The 13,977-nt window shown below is 38.0% G+C and overlaps 1 long non-coding RNA gene across 1 annotated transcript in view; it reads left to right on the top strand.

The window, feature by feature from the left end:
- The window catches only part of LOC137034739 (uncharacterized), a 49,676-nt gene extending 47,342 nt beyond the window's left edge, over positions 1 to 2,334 (top strand). The window contains exon 3 of the long non-coding RNA XR_010896973.1: positions 2,294 to 2,334. This is a non-coding gene — a long non-coding RNA (uncharacterized lncRNA). The remainder of the gene's footprint in view (positions 1 to 2,293) is intronic.
- Positions 2,335 to 13,977: the final 11,643 nt, after the last annotated feature.

Genomic DNA, 13,977 nt, shown 5'->3' with positions numbered 1-13,977 from the left:
TATTCATATAGTTTTTTGACTATTATTACATTTTGCAGAAAACATGCCTAATGTCTTAAGGCCCCAGTGAGTAGCCAGAGATGACACTGGTGAGGAAAACATCTTAAGATGTTTTTGGGGTAATGATTATTTGCAGTCAATACTAAATAAACTAGAGGGATGCAAGCAGTGGTCAGGGAAGTGTTCTCTGCCTTGAAGTCAAGACAACTTTATTTCTAAAGTGTGTTATACTATACAGTTAACTTCAAAACACCTTAAAATAACTGTTGCAAATTGTAACAATTGACATGACTTATATTTGAGTTGTAAAACAGTTCTGCAGAAGACAATAATGTCATTATTCAGCTCAATTCAGTTCATCTTTTGTTCTCTGATAGTCAATACAGTCGAATCAATAATATTTCTGAATGTTAATTGTCATTTCCCAACTGAGCAATCCAAAGGCACTCGATCTCAAGCTGCAAATCAAATGAAAATGTATGCTACCCATTTTCAGTGCTCTTGAAGAAGTTAAAAAGCCCAGTTTAGTCTCTCACACTAGTTTCTCTGCTCTAGCTTGATTCCAGTACCCAGTATTGAAACTTTGAATTGTAATATTACACTTCTGTGTCTTCTTAGGATAAATAACTTACAAAATTACAAGTTACAACAAAGTCCTGAAAGTGTACCTTAACCAGAGTCTGTGTATCTCCACAGTCCTCAAAGGATGACTAGATCAGAGTTTGTGTATGTCCCCAAATTGGACATATAAAATACTGTCCCCAATGTGAAGGTAAAGTGTCAGGTCTTTAAGGAAGTGTTTTATTGATAAAATCAAGTGATATCTGTAATAAGGGCTTCTCCAGAAGCGCAGTGATGTCTTTCTTTAGTCTCTAGACCCTTCAGAAAGGGTAGTCCCTAAAGGTAGGGTATCCAGTCATACGTCCTCACATTGTAGTTAAGTAGGTATGTGTGTGTGTGTGTGTGTGTTAGTGTGTGTTAGTGTGTGTTAGTGGGCTCACATATACCTGCTTGGTAAGTGTATGTGGTAGTGCATATGTAATGTTGTAGTGGAGAGAGAAGAGAACTGAACAAGCAAACTGTTATATTATTGATAACGGCTAATGAAAAGAATTGTTTCAGGATGAACAGCGGGATAAACTGTACATGTCCCTGGATACCTACAAAAGCACACAGAGATCTATATACAAACACACACACACACACACACACACACACACACACAGTATTTAATGGATGAATATGAACTACCAAATATCTAATTACAGTGTCAAAACTGAAAAGATTTATGAAAATTATAAAAATTGGAAAATATTGCACCCCTTTTGTGAAGGCGTTTTTACACAGTGCTGAATGCATTTATCTCCGATTCTGAAAGGCCCTGTGACGGGGCTGCCCTTGCTCCATTGGGTTAGCCGTTGGAAGACGGGGTTGATCTCGCCCGCTCTTAGATGGCCATGAATTCATTTGCACACATATGAAAGGAGAGGAGCCTCTGGCAAAGACCAAGATATTTGTGCTGTCTGGTTTCAGATACCAAGATGGGGGTGTGTTTGTATGTACATGGATGCTTAGCCTCACCCGTCAAGGGTTTATCCTGGTCTCCATGGCAACACTGCAGCATGCCAGGGCCGTACCAGAGCGGGGGTACCCAGGGCAAAGCACTTGATTCAGTGGGACAAGGAAGGAAAGCAATTATGTGCATTAGTTACATTAAACAGTAGTAGGATAATCATTTCACAGTTGAATAGAGAATCAGTTGAGTTTGTCCTTAAGATGTCCTGGTCAGGGACGATATTTGTTTAGCGTTTTTATATTCCTCCGACCCACAGTCACACATTCATTCATTCTAACATCGGCACAAGAAAGCACGGACAACATGGGACTTGACTAAACCACAGGCTTCTCCTGGTTATGATTCGCCTTTATACACTGAGCGGATATGGAGCATATATTTTTAACCTGAGCCAAATGTGCTTTTTGCAGAGAGGTTAAAAGGGCGAATGAAAAATTCTGTAAATTATTTATAATAGCTGAAACTCTTTTAGTGTTCCTCTGTTGGGTTGGGAGTGAGACTGTGCGCTGGAATGTGCTTTACTTATACATTGTCAGATATGTGGTGAGGAGGTGCTTTTATCTACACCAACAAAAGAGCTGTAGGTGGAGGAAGAAGTAGGTCATGTCATTTTCTTCAGGTCAGAAAGGAGCAGAGAGATTTTGACGGGTTTAACTAGACGTATAGAAGCAGTTCATTCACACATGACACTAATTATTGTTTTTTCTTTCCTTTTAGTGATGCTTCTGAGGACGTGCTTTGCTCTTTGCTGTGAGGAAGAAAGGTTAGTAGACTGTACCGTTATGTGTGTCATATAAAATGAGGGGAAGTATTTGGGGTTAAGAGGCAATCAATGAGGGACAAAAACAACTCAACAGTTAGAGTTGGTTGAGGTGAATCAAACAAATAAAGTAATGAAACTAAGTTGCCTCATAGGAGGCAAAGGCATGCTTTGGTAGGACGCTGTACATTTTGAAATCTACTCATTTTTAAGGTCAGAACAGTGTTTGGCAATAGTAACTGATGAACATGAAAAACAAAAACAAACAAACAAAAAACATTTAACCAGCCTAAAGGCACATGCATATTTCATTTTCAGCTTTCCGCTCCATCTTTCTTGGCACATCCTGATTATGCAGAGTTACATGCATTCCTGGGTCAACATATTTTGTTGATCCTGGAACAACATTCCACCGTTTTGATTGACGTCACACTGCACAGGCCCAGCCCACAGCCGCTGACTGACAGTCCTGCATTACCATAATTTCCACCGTCAGTCAGTTGTTCACTGTCCACCATTTTCTCTGCGCTCGAGCAGCTGTACCAAAGAGTATAGAACCCAAGAGGCGAAACTCTGATGCTTTTTGGGTAGCAGCCACTAGGTGGCATTTCGGTAGTGCGGCAGCCATTTTGGGGTGAAAATGTAGTAAATAGTAGTAAATTACTCCACTAGGTCTGAAAAATATACGTTTTAATCCCCTCAATCAAGCTACAAACATAATGACCTTATAGAACATGATGCATTTCTGTGTCTGTGTCAGTGGCTGATTTTTTTGTTGTTGTTTTGTTGTTGCTTTAATGGACATTAATATAAGACAACACTGCACTGATTTGATGATCACTAGCAATAGTATTTTATTCTGTGTTGTCAGCATTCAGATTGGATTTTAGCTTCAATGTACATTTTTTAAACAAAGTAGCTGATATTGCCATAGAAACTAGTGGACTGCCGAGTCGCTTTCACCCCAGAATGGCAGAAGCGTAGGGCTGTTGCTGGACGCTGTTGTTGCAATGGAACGTTCTATTGAGTTTCACTTCTTGTCAGTATAAGTTCTTTGGCTGTACCGACAACAATGTCTCATAAGCAATCCCAGTGTTTTGTTGTTGGATGTAAGAGTGAACATAGGAGTCTTCATTTTCTCCCAACATCTCTTTCTGACATTTGCAGCACTTGAGATGTGCTGTTTGTTTGTTGCATGAGCACTTGAAGCTCCGCCCTCTTCTTGAAAGCTGGCCGGGAGCAGCAGCTCATTTGCAATTAAAGAGACACACACAACAACGGCTTGTTTTTGCACATCCCCCAAAACTGGCTATTTCAACATGCTATTATCTGTGGGATATTTTGAGATAAAACTTCACATACACACTCTGGAGACATCACAGACTTATTTTACATCTTGTAAAAAGGGGCATAATACAGTAGGTGCCCTTTAAGCTGGTCTCTCAGCCTGGCCAGGCTGGTGTCTCTCAAACTGGCGTTCATGAGGGAACTGCAGGGGGTTCAAGCTAATAATGAATGAAATGATAAAAATGTCAAATGAAAGTACAGAATTAAAAAAAAAACATACTAAAAAAGATTAAATATTTTATTTGTTTACCTTCATGTCATGTTCGGTCTATTTTAGACTGAGCTGGACGACAAACACTGCAGAGTAGCCCAGTACCTGCGTGATTTGTCATATACATACACAGAGAGAAGTAGCTGTTGTTGTTACATTCTTTTATGTAACTTCTGCAATGATGGTAAATAAAACTGCCTGCCTCTTGCAAAAGAACATTGTAGCCGGAACTACTTCTCTCTGTGTGTGTATGTGACGAGTCACACAGGTACTGGGCTACTCCGCAGTGTTTGTCCTCCAACTCGGTCTAAAATAGTCAGAATGTACAGTAAAAAAATACAGTTTAGAAGATGGATTCATGATGCACGTTCTCATTATATACATTTTGTAAAAAAAAATGTTTAACCATAGTATCCAACAGCATCCTTGATTGGATAGCAAACATACTTCTTAGTTACACTGTTATTAACAGTATTTAGTGCACATGGACACTTAATTTGATGTCTAGGCGATATTTTTTGTGTTCTTAGATGGTGTTGTCCTTTTCATTCAGGGCTGCAGTGTGGTTGGATCAAGCAGGAGTGGTTAGCGTGCGCCTTATTGAGTTTCTAGGTTCAGTTCGGGAAAGAGTGGCTCAAGCACCTCTTTCATTTCTCCGAGAAATAATGTGCGGTTGGAGAGGAATCTGACACAGATAGGATGATGAATTCTGCAGAGTCAGTAAAAGCAAAGTGATGCTGAAAAACACATCTGTACCGATCTTGGACCACACTTCAAAGGTACATGCTTCTCCCAAGGCAGCATGCTGTATGTAGCAAGCACTTTTAATTTATTCCTCTGGGCTGAAGTACTTTTTGTTGTTGTCTTGATTTTGGTATTTAATTATTTACTTTCCGGGACAAGAGAATGGAGATAGCTGGATGAGACAAATCTAACAAACCACTGAAGAAAATGCTGAAAACATGACCATTAGCGACGTTCACAATATCCTACCTGTAGTAACTCTTTAAAACTTGAAAGGAAGGCTGGAAAAAAACGTTAAGATATGGCTAAAAATATATATGTACTGACATAACGGTGCTGTCCTGTAAAAAATCTCATGCTTGTTATCGTTTTCTAAAGTCTTCAAGAAATATAATACTATAATACCCAAAGATAGGGAAAACTATAAGGCGGTAAGCGGAATCGGATAAGTTATTCTCTTGCCCGACAGCAAACAAGAAATAATGAGAGGTGGCAGAAACGCAGACCCTCCCAGACCTGTGTTCTTCACAACAATTAAAAAAAAAAAAAAAACACTCTTATCAGGTTATAAGGACAAGTGTAAGCAAAAACCATGTGAGAAGACAAAGGTGAAGAACAAAGGTGAAGACAAGAACGTGTCGGACACACTATTATTGTTTTCCTCTTTGTTAGCGAACAGAACCTGAAGATTTTTGAGAACTTGGTGATCTTTTTGTCATTCACATACTGTGATAATGGTTTAGACACGAAGTGATTCATCTGATGTTTCATAATGAGGCGGGGTTTAGTTTCCTTTTGTTCAAGAATCGAAGGCCTGTTGAGAAGTTTAACGTAGAAATGAGAATGTCATAGTGATACCTTCAATTTTTATCGAAGATAATGTTTCAGGATGTGAGTCAGATCTCAAAGCCAGTGAAATTTAAAGCAAAATTTCATCATGTGCATGCATTGTGTTGTTTTGTTTTCATTGCAAACTTGGAACACAGAAAAAAGGAAAACAATGGTTCCAAAATGGCACGTACGTGAAGTAGTGCCTATGATAAGGTTTTATTTTAGAAAAAAGATCTTGAGAGCAGCAGTCAGAGGGCCATTCCGGGTCTATTAGAGCCAAACCATTTCAGAATTCAGCTTATGAATGTGCACTTAAAGTCTGACAGGGCAATAGAGACAGTTCATTTTGCTACAATCCTCCTTTTTTTTTTTTTTTTTTCCTCATTGATCTGTTCTCCTCAAACTGTACACTTGGATTAAGTGTGTATCTATATTAAAGAGGTATAACAATACATTGTAAGCCTGCCAACAGACAGCCCAGAATATTGGGAATGTCAGAATCCCTCTTAGTTCTAGACAACTTTTAATAAAACTGGCAAGGTGTGTGGAAAACTTTGTGATGCTTATGAGGACGCTTCCCTAGTACTGTAGAGAGAGAGAAAGAGAGGTTCTTTTCAATTTCTTGATAAATGAAATGATCATGGTACCTTGAGCTGGACTAAATGAGCAGAAGGGATTTGCAAGGGCTTAATGTCAGAATTAGTGCTTTGTGTCGAATCACTTACAAAACAGACTGACGAATAACAAAGCTTTTATGAAAGAAATACTTTTTTGAGATTCACCTTTTCTCCTTTTTTTTCTTTAAAGGGCTAGTTCACCCAAAAATTAAAACTGTCATCACTTACTCACCCTCAAGATGTTCTAAACCTGTATGAGTTTCTTTCTTCTGTTGAACACAATATATATATATATTTTTTTTTAAATGGTAACCAGACAGTTGTCAGTAGCCATTGACTTCTATAGTATGTTTTTTCCTACTATTGAAGTCAATGGCTACCGTCAACTGTCCAGTCAGTAAGTGTGCCATGTTGACATGCTGCCACAAATAACACTCAGATAAATAAGCCCTACAATCAATCTGTTCCAAAAAGAAATAGAAATCCTGTCCCAACTGAAAGAAAACAAGTTGACAAAAAGATGGAATCCAATATTTAGTAATAATGTAGCATAATGAGAGATTTATAAGCAATTTTTTTGTAGGCTGGTCATTTTTGACTGGTAATACCACAAGTGTTACAATGTGAAGAAAAAAAAAATCATAATAATTACAAAAAATATAAAAAAAATATTGGGAAGTTGTTAGACTCTGGGTAAGTAAAGTCAGTAAATTTTAGTCCAATTCAGTAACATTAACTAGCATTTTCGGGTACGGGAAAATCCTCTCCGGGTCAAAATGACCCGAACACAACATGAGGGTTAATGATTTTTGTTTATTCTGAACATTATTAACAATGAATTTAACTCCTTATTGAACATTGGTTCGGTTAAAAACACTTGTCTTTCATGGTTTTAATAAAATATTATTGTACAAACTTAAAAATTTATAAAAGTACAAAAATCTGGCAAGTGTAGCAACAGTAACATTAGTTCTGGTGGCATGAATGCTGAGGAAAAACTCCACATCATTTCTTCTAAAGGCACAAAGACAGCTGATTAAGAACACTGTGATTCAGTGTGTCATTTTTAGGGAATTTAATGCGATTTTAACTTTTAACTCACATGTTTAATAATGTTTAATGTTATATTTCTGTGTGTTATGTTGGTCTGCTATAAATGAAAATCCGTTCTAAAGCGTTGTTTTCTCTGCTGCAGGTTGCGAGAGCTCTCCAGCACATGCCATCCTCATTAGTGTCCAGCACCTGAAGACACAAGGTCACAAACCGAATGAACTGCCCATTTCATTCAGCTTTGCCGACATGGAAGGATGACCACTGTGACCTAATGTTGCAGTACAGTCTGACAGCACATTATAAGAAACATACAAAGTAGCTTGAAGAACCTTTGAACCTTGTGTGGAGTGCATTATTTTGTGATGAAATTGCTATAGGCTCCAACTTTTCAACATGCTTGTAGATTTTATCCGTTCAATAAATTGTGCATTTTTATAAAAAAAAAAAAAAAGGAACAGGTCTTGTGATTTATTTGCTGAACTGGGGGTGATGAAATATTTAATATCCTGGGTATTAAAATGATCAGTCTCGGATCCATTGAGAGGGTTGACATGGTTGAGTCAGTACCACACTAAAGGACTGCCGCACAGGGAATTATTGCTTCAGTCTGAACATGTCACCTCTACAATATTTCTATGATTATAATGTACAATTATCCTTTCTTTCCGTTCTCGGATCTAAGTTCTCTCCGGCTTGTCATTGTTTGAAAATTTCACGCACACAATATGAAAGAACAATAATGTCTAGTCTCAATGCTATTGCTTAGATTTGATTTATACACAAGTATTTCACATGCATAATGCAAAGCAGCTCTCACACTCTACTTTTTGCTCTTGAAAAAGTCCTACATAATGTGACTGAGCTAAAATGAGCAAGACAAATTTCCTGTTTAATGTCCCAGAAAAGCTGGTTTGCGATTTTCTCTGAATTGCATCAGGAAGTGGTCAAGATGCACAAATAAAGCTACTTTGGTCTGGAAATGAAAGTTCATATATTCTGCTCTTTCTGCATGTGTCACAAAGAGTTGATCACATGGGAGTCTACCAGAACACCTGAACACAAAGCCAGGCATTGTGTGTCGCTCTGACCTCAGTGTCATGTGACTCTGTTATGGCCAGGTGTTGCCTGTATCTGGAGCAGAAAAGGTGTTTTGCTCTTAAAACCAAACCAAAAACAAAGTAAAGCAACAGTGAGGGTAGGAAATATTCTGGAAAAACATACCTACAATGAAATAAAATGCATTGAGATTGCGAATTACAGGAATACTGCATTCTTAAAGTGCTTATATTATGCCGTTTTTAAGTCTCTTACAACAGGTTTACATGCATGCAAGGTCAAAAACACTTTCATTTTCTCATAATATACATCGAATATCACCTAATTATTCATAAACGTTTCATTCGAAGCAGTTTAAAGATTCAGTCTCTCTAAACCACTCCTTTTCATAAGCCTACTCTGCTCTGATTGGTCAGATGTGCTAGTCTTTTGTGATTGGTTTGGATTAAAAAAGTGGACACATACAGCGTGTCTCAAACGAAACACCCATTGCCATAACTGAGGTAACAGAGCCGAGCACAAATGTGAATGACTGATAATGCATTACATTTGATAAACCACTCTGTCCTTTATCATTACTGCAAGTAATAAGATGGACTTAATGTAGACGATCTGCATTAATCAACACATTTTCAGACAATATTGGGCCCACAGCTGATTAGCAGAACTATAATGTGAGTTAGCCTGTTAGCCAGAGACCTACAGCTGCACTGGGTGTACATAACATAACAAAACTACATATTTTGAACAATCGATAGAAAATAAAAACATCAATTATTAATCATAATTACAGGTTGTGATTCAGAGGAGCTATAGCTGATACAAAAAAAAATGGATACTGACCCATCTTTCAAGAGCAAGGGTTTTGCGAATCCTGCCTTGAACTTGATTTGAGAAGCAGTCATCAGTAAAATGACGGGAACACAACAAATGATTGGGATGCTGTGGCATCATTGAAAAAAAATAATTTTAACCACCAATTCTTAAATAAACATTAAGACATAATGTTCAGAAATATTTAAGATTATGCACTTTTATTCATCAAATTGTGACATTGAGCATCTCAAATGTAAGCATTAGGGCCCAGTTGTTCAAAAGTAATCTGATTGGATTTTGGCTACCGGATTGGATCAAATCTTGAAAATGGGTGTTCAAAAAAAAAAAAAAAAAAAAGGATTCTGAAATCAAATTGGATCACAAAATCCAATCTTGGTTTTGATCTGGATCAAATGATCAGTTTGTGTTGTTCAAAACTTTTTAGTAAGATTGGGATAGCTTTGATCCAAAAAATCAGTATTATACTGATCCCAGAAGAAGGTGGATTTCGGGAACAAGAATTCAATAAAACATTAAAACTGGTCAAAAAGGGTTAGTTCACCCAATAATGAAAATTATGTCATTAATGACTCACCCTCATGTCGTTCCAAACCAGTAAGACCTCCGTTCATCTTCGGAACACAGTTTAAGATATTTTAGATTTAGTCCGAGAGCTTTCTGTCCCTCCATTGAAAATGTATGTACAGTAAACTGTCCATGTCCAGAGAGGTAATAAAATCATCATCAAAGTAGTCCATGTGACATCAGTGGGTTAGTTAGAATTTGTTGAAGCATCGAAAATACATTTTGGTCCAAAAATAACAAAAACTACGACTTTATTCAGCATTGTCTTCTCTTCCGGGTTTGTTGTCAATCCGCGTTCACGACTCTGCAGTGACACTGCTGACGTAAGACGCTGCTGACGTGTTATCTGGTGCTCATAATAAATATGGCTGAGCAAAAAATTGCAAGTCTTCCTCTGTGTCGAAATCCTTAGACATGTTTGTGAAGGTTGTTTTGTTTACAGCGTGCGTCTCCCTCAGACTGTAAACTAAGCTCGGGCGCACCAGATAACATGTCAGCAGCGTCACTACGGAGTCGTGAACCAAACTCCGGAGCAGAAGGGGGCGGTAATACACCAATAAGCTGGATGCCAAACGCCGTAAAACAGGAAAGAAGACGAAGAAGAAGCAGAGTCGTGAACGCGGATTGACAAAAGACCTGGAAGAGACGACAATGCTGAATAAAGTCATAGTTTCTGTTATTTTTGGACCAAAATGTATTTTCGATGCTTCAACAAATTCTAACTAACCCACTGATGTCACATGGACTACTTTGATGATGTTTTATTACCTTTCTGGACATGGACAGTATACTGTACACACATTTTCAATAGAGGGACAGAAAGCTCACGGACTAAATCTGAAATATCTTAAACTGTGTTTCAAAGATGAACGGAGGTCTTACGGGTTTGGAACGACATGAGGGTGAGTCATTAATGACATAATTTTAATTTTTGGGTGAACTAACCCTTTAATTAGTTTATCTGTTAATAAATTAGAAGTATAATAAACCTATTAAAGGTACCCTAGATTGTTTTTTTACAAGATGTAATATAAGTCCTAGGTGTCCCCTGAATGTGTCTGTGAAGTTTCAGCTCAAAATACCCCATAGATTTTTTTTAAATTAATTTTTTTAACTGCCTGTTTTGTGGCATCATTAACTATGCACTGATTTTTTCAGCACGGTCCCTTTAAGAGATGCGTTCCCTCTGCCCCACGAGCTGTCGACTATAATACAGCGCATTTACAAAGTTCACACAGCTAATATAACCCTCAAATGGATCTTTACAAGATGTTCGTCATGCATGCTGTATGCATGCTTCGAATTATGTGAGTAAAGTATTTATTTAGATGGTTACGTTTGATTCTGTGTGAGTTTGAGGCTATGCTCTGTGGCTAACGTGTTTAAAAATGAAAATAGCAACGACTCTCGTCTCCGTGAATACAGTAAGAAACGATGGTAACTTTAACATCATTTAACAGTACATTAGCAACATGCTAACGAAACATTTAGAAAGACAATTTACAAATATCACTAAAAATATCATGATATCATGAATCATGTCAGTTATTATTGCTGCATCTGCCATTTTTCGCTGTTGTTCTTGCTGGCTTACCTGTCTGTGCACAGATCCAGCCGTTAACACTGCCTTTCCTTGTCTAATGCGTCGAATGGGCTGGCATTATGCAAATATTGGGGTCATACATATTAATGATCCCGACTGTTACATAACAGTCAGTGTTATGTTGAGATCCGAGTGTTTTCCGGAAGTCTTTTAAACAAATGAGATTAACATAAGAAGGAGGAAACAATGGAGTTTGAAACTCAATGTATGTCTTTTCCATGTACTGAACTCTTGTTATTCAACTATGCCGAGGTAAATTCAAATTCTGATTCTAGAGCACCTTTAAGCTTTTCGGCAGCCTACAGTAAAGTAAAAAAGATTTTGGCGCCATAAAATAATCCCCAAACAGCTGTAAATATCAAACAAAAATGTTATATTTAATTAAATGTGTTTTTTTATCACTGTTTGTAAACTACATTGTAAACTACATAGGGTTAGGGGATAGAATATACAGTTTGTACAGTATAAAAACCATTACATCTATGAAGTCCCTACAAGGATAGTGAACCTGTGTGTGTGTGTGTGGTGTCTTTCACATCATGAAACCAAGCATTTTTCGGAACATTTTGAACTGAGCGTCTGACTGAAACCATACACAAACCCTCCTGCAGTTGTTCTACTTCCATGGACCAGCATTTAGTTCATCTGACGAACACGTGAATTCACCATCTCAGTTGTTTCAGTCCAAACCTTCAGATTGATGGTCCCAGACTCGTAATCTATAACACAGAGATTGAAAATAATGAAGAATTACAAATGACGGCCAGAGGCAGAATCTGATTAGGCATATTGACTGACCGATGTCCATTGTAAATCTATGATGACTGATGTTCCATCTTCAGTTATGAAACACAGTTTTAGAGTAGATCTTCCCAGAACAATGGCACCGGCCGCCTCAACTCCCCAGCACAATTGAATTGTCTGTAAGCACATAGAACCACAAAAGGCTCCCGTTAGCTTTGCTTTTGAATCACTTACGAATAATCCAAAATCAGACGCAAACAATGAAACTCAATATACTTTTTGTTGACATTTGAAATTTAGAGAAAAGAAAATAAAGTGAGAGTGCTTTTAAGGCCAAAGAAAGTGACCTTGGTGAGGCCGGTGAGAGGTATCTAACTTTAAAAACTCCATTACCTACTCCAGGACTTGCTCTCTCTCTCTCTCTTTCTCTCTCTTCTTGCTTTAAGAAAGAGGAAAGTACTGTGCAGTATTTCACCTTTATCTCCCGATAGCAGGTCTTTGTGTTATCTTATTCTTATTGGAAAGAAGGGAGAAACGGGAAGGAGGGGAAAGCCTCCAAGGCGCGATACACCACGCACTCCCCACGGATGGTGAGATACCAAACACTTCCTTTCCAAACTTTCCACACTTTCATGCTAAAGGAGATGAGAGCCAGTTGCATTGTAAAAGGAGCTTCTTTTGGATTTCTCTACAGACAAATAGAGGGATACATCTGAAAAGCCGAGCATATACGCAAACGCACGCGCGCAGACGTGCATACACCTCGCGCAGCAGCATATGTACTCGCGCAGAGCCGGGCTGAATAGCACAAAGAGAACTTTTAAAGAGAGAACTGTGACATATTCCCAAAGTGTCTGTCTGCCAGTCAGAATTCCCAAGCATGCTAGGTGATGTCCTCCAAAGCACAGATCTACCTGTGCAAGAGGCCCCTGTGACAGAACACATGCCGCACTGATTTTCACAGATGGGTTGCAGTGGCCTGTGAGGTTTTTCTCTCTTACTTCAAACTGAGAACGACAAGTTTTGGGCCACACTAAAACTGTAGCAGGATTTAGTTCTTTTTTTTTTTTTTAGCCTGGCATTGAGTATGAAGTCTGAACACAACGGGCCTAGGATTTCTGCATAAACTGCCTGTGAAACGTTGTGACATCAAATCAGCGTGATGATTTATGTGAAAAGGTTTTTAAAGAGCGTTTACACAGAAATTCATTCTACTTGTGTTTCATGATCGAGGTCCAATGGCAGTAATTGTATTATGAATCATTGAGCATCAATGCATGTATTGCATTTTAAGATCTGGGGCTGTATTACAAACCTTCAGAATCAAGAATCCAGAATTCTCATTGTAATTCTTGGAATATTTCCATTTCCTATAATAGAAATTACCATATAAGAAGATAGGATACCTCAAGGTGCGGTCAGTTTTACTGCTGTTCAGCAATTCTTTGAGGGTGAAAATAATTTTCAATCCACCATATTTTTAAACACAAGACTTAAAGGGTTAGTTCCCCCAAAAATGAAAATTCTATCATTAATTTCTCACCCTCATGTTGTTCCGACTTTCGATTATCTTCAGAACACTATCTTTTGATGAAATCTGAAAGCTTCCTCTCAATTGACAGCTATGTGACTACCACTTTGGCGCTTCAAAAAGTTCATAAAGAGATTGTAAAACTAATCCATATGAATTAAGTGGTTTAGTCCAAACTGAAAAGACTCAATCGCTTTATAGTTTGAATTTAGGCTTTTGTTCACACACAAACATTCATCAACACACAAATCAGTTGTGGTAAACGGGTGCTCAAGTATGTTTGCCTGATGCGTGCAAGAACCAATGAGGTTCATTCTTCTGTGTTACACAGCACTTTTGAGCTTCCCGAAGAGGTTTGTTCTCGCACGTCAAGCAGGTTCAGTCGAGCTTCTGTTTATGTTCGCTAAAGATCAATGTTTATATGTGAATAAAAGCCTAAATTAAATATATTCATCATATAAAGTGATCAAGTTTCTTCAGAGAATTTCGACTAAACCATTCAA

Source organism: Chanodichthys erythropterus, chromosome 13, assembly GCF_024489055.1.
Source record: "Chanodichthys erythropterus isolate Z2021 chromosome 13, ASM2448905v1, whole genome shotgun sequence".
NCBI classification, from domain to species: domain Eukaryota; kingdom Metazoa; phylum Chordata; class Actinopteri; order Cypriniformes; family Xenocyprididae; genus Chanodichthys; species Chanodichthys erythropterus.
This window is presented reverse-complemented; position numbering and strand designations above follow the sequence as displayed.